The 3,387-nt window shown below is 50.9% G+C and overlaps 1 pseudogene; it reads right to left on the bottom strand.

Annotated features, from left to right (window-relative positions):
• Positions 1-2,620: 2,620 nt before the first annotated feature.
• On the bottom strand, positions 2,621-2,827 carry LOC142260662 (U2 spliceosomal RNA; annotated as a pseudogene).
• Between the last annotated feature and the right edge of the window lie 560 nt (positions 2,828-3,387).

Raw genomic sequence — 3,387 nt, 5'->3', positions numbered from 1 at the left:
AGCAGACTGGCCTACACAGAACGGTGCGGTGATCCTTCCAGTGATACTGTTCCCACAACCCGTGGATGAAGAAATGATGGAAACGGTTAACCGCGAGCCAGTGCCCAGGGATGTACCTGTACCCAGCTCCCCTACGCCTCCGCCTGCCCCACATGATAGCAGGGAGGAGGAACTGACTGTTCCCTCTGCCCCACTGCCTGTCACCACTGACACCGGACCCCGAAGGTCCACTCGCCCCAACCTAGGTAGACCCCCACTTAGGTACAGGGAAACTACTCTTTAAAAGGGGGGGGCTTTATGTGTTGAGTGTACCAGTTTGAAAGTTTTAAATGATAAGTAAAGATGATCAACCAAAGAAGTTTACCTGATTGAACCGTGATTAAACCGGCCGTTGCCGGCAACTGTTGTCCCCGTAGGGACTGTGCAACCATTGCGTAAGGAACTGCTTACGGACAAGCCCGAGAACTTGCAGGGCAACCACAAACTTAGTGCAATGTAAATAAAAATGTTTGTTGGCTTGACACCGTTACCGCCTCCGGAGAGGCTGATTTGGGAGGATGGGCCTGGAGGAAAGGGATGGCCTAGGCCCGCCACTACCGTAACCGGTGGCGATCCTCCGGGGGTTCAGGGGTCCCCTTGGACGTGGGCCCCCTGAAAGAGACAGAACCCGCTCGGGCAACTTGGTGCTGGACTGGGGTCAAGGGGTGCTGCCCGCTTCTTAGGGGCAGCATCAGGGCCAGGTTGTTTGGGTGGGAGAAGAGCGGAAGCTGTACCGTTGTAAAATGTTTATGATGCTTTTACATGTTTTACCGTTTTATTCTTTTTCAGTTGTGAAAATAAAACCGGTGATGGACGGGCAGCCCGCGGACGGTCTGCATTTTACTATAGGGGAATGTGGCGCCCTGGACAAGCCAGGTCGTCACAGGTACTACACCAACACACTCTACACTCCGGCTAGGCACACCGAAGCTAAATACAAATCCTAGTTGCCTTCCTCCAGGGGCTGATGTCCACACCAGGGGGTGGGCCAGGCGGTTGATCCCACCCACCGAGGAGTTCACAGTCCTGGAGGCGGGAAAAGGAGTCAGATTAGAGATCAGTTTTGGAGTTAGAGAAGTGAAGAGGAGAGGAGACTGACCGTGTCCGGGTATGTGGCCCGGGCACTCAGCAAGGTTGGCAGACGGTGGTGACCTTCTGCAGGAGAGGCTGATTGGAGTGAACCGTACGGACCGGGGATGGGCGGTGGCCCGCCGGTACCAGATCTGGGAGTGAAGAGAAGCCAGCACCATCCGGCAGGGCCTACGGACCCCGACCAGGCTAGGAGTCGCCGTAAAACCGGTCAAATCCGTTAGCGACAGGAACCTCCAGGGTTTCCCAGCAGTCAAGACCCGATTGAAGGCAACAGCTCACACCGTAGAGGGAAGCACAGTCACCGCCAAGGCTACAGTTCCCAGGGCCAGAGCCTGCGGGCAAAAGGGGCTCCCTCAGCATCCATCCAAGCTGGGGAGCGGGTTACCGGTGGGAAGCCCGCTAGATTTTGGGGGAATAAAAGGGGTCCAACACCACATCCCCACAGGCGCACACCCACCCATCAAAGAGAGCTATAAGCCAATACCACCTTCACATTGCCAGTGTACCAAGGACATGTTGAGCAACATGAAGGCGGCTGGGGTTATCCGTGACAGTTGTAGCCTTTGGGCAGCTCTGTTGATCCTGTTAAAAAAGAAGGACGGCACCACTCCCCGTATTGAGGAATCGCTAGCTGCATTGAGAACTGCAAATTATTTTTCTACCCTTGATCTCACTAGTCACTATTGGCAAGTGTCCGTTGCTGAGGCAGACCGGGAGAAGACCGCCTTCGCCACCCCTATGGGTCTCTGCGAGTTCAAAAGCATGCCCTTCGAGCTGTGCAATGCGCCAGGAACCTTCCAGAGGCTGATGGAATGCTGCTTGGGACAAGATTTTAGGGTGTATAAAAAGGGAGATTAGATCCCGTGATCCCAACGTATTGTTACACCTCTATAAATCACTTGTAAGGCTACATCTGGAATATGGGAACCAGTTTTGGGCTCCACATTTTAAAAAGGACATTCAGAAGTTAGAGTCAGTTCAAAGGTGGGCAACTAGACTACTACAAGGAATGGAAGGCCTCCCATATGATGACAAGTTGAAAAAGTTATTAAGTGATTATTGGCTGCAATGGGGCTTTCTGGCTGGTGCCAGCCTCTCTTCTTAGCACACAGGAACCACAATCCCTACACCATGCTTCAATGGATTCTCTCATCCCAGCCCAGTAAAACTACATATTTTACACAGTCATAAGCAGCCAAAAGGGATCTATTCTATTCAATTGCAAATGATCTAGATAAGACTGAGAATAAGATACTGCACGGGACATAGCAGAGTTGGTCAAGTTGAGTGGAGATGAGTTTGCTATTTGGCACAGCTTTTTGCATCAATAAAGCAAGTAAAAGGTGTGAAAGATAAAAAAAAGGGTGAAAGTGTGAAAAGTGAATTGGCCAAATTGAGGTGCATATAAAGTTTTTGCTTTCTTTCAATTCACTAATGGGGCTCATTTGAATCAGGTGAATTGAGTTCTGCTTTTGGAAACTGGGTTAAGAAGGGGTGCACCGGTCCTGGAGGTACTGCAATACCAGGTCAATGCGTGGAGTGGACAGAGCAAGATTTTTTCCATCTCCTTGTTCTAAAAATCCATTTAATATATGGTCCCCAGAGAGGGGACGTATCAGATATTAAACTGATAAGAACAGATTTAATTTTTTTTTTTTTCTGTTTATCAGTAGGACTTCAAAATAACAAAGGTGATCGCCTCCCGTTGCCTGGGAACCGTCCAGGCACAAGAGGGCTATGTGTCACCAGAAGGCGCACACACTTCCTCAAGGCCGGCAGACGTGCAATCCCAGGCACCTTCCAGTACCGACCAAGGTAGCGTCCTCCGAAACTACACTTGATCTTAGCCAAAAGGCCGAGAAGCTATAACCCGAATTGGTTACGGCCTTGAGTGGCACCCTGGCCTATACCGGACACATCTTAGGGAGAGGGAGACAAACCCACGCCTACAGAAGACATTTTGTCACCCAAGCCAACCCTTGAAAAGGCTGTTTTGCAGAGCAAAAACAAGAAGAATGGTGCTTTTTGCAGCCGCCGCCCACTGCAATGAATCTGAATAACTCCTCCTTTTGGACACAAGCACCTCCCCTCCCCCTTGCAGTCTTTCCAATTCATGATACAAAAAGACGGACGGACAGGACAGGACAGGACAGGCTGCCTGACTTTCCGTCACTGCCACCCTTTGCCATCCTTGCCCGTAGAAAGCCCTTTCATCATCCCCAAACCCTAATCTTTTCCCTTCCCTTCCCAGATGCG

The sequence above is a fragment of the Anomaloglossus baeobatrachus genome, unplaced genomic scaffold, assembly GCF_048569485.1.
Source record: "Anomaloglossus baeobatrachus isolate aAnoBae1 unplaced genomic scaffold, aAnoBae1.hap1 Scaffold_158, whole genome shotgun sequence".
Lineage (NCBI taxonomy): Eukaryota > Metazoa > Chordata > Amphibia > Anura > Aromobatidae > Anomaloglossus > Anomaloglossus baeobatrachus.
This window is presented reverse-complemented; position numbering and strand designations above follow the sequence as displayed.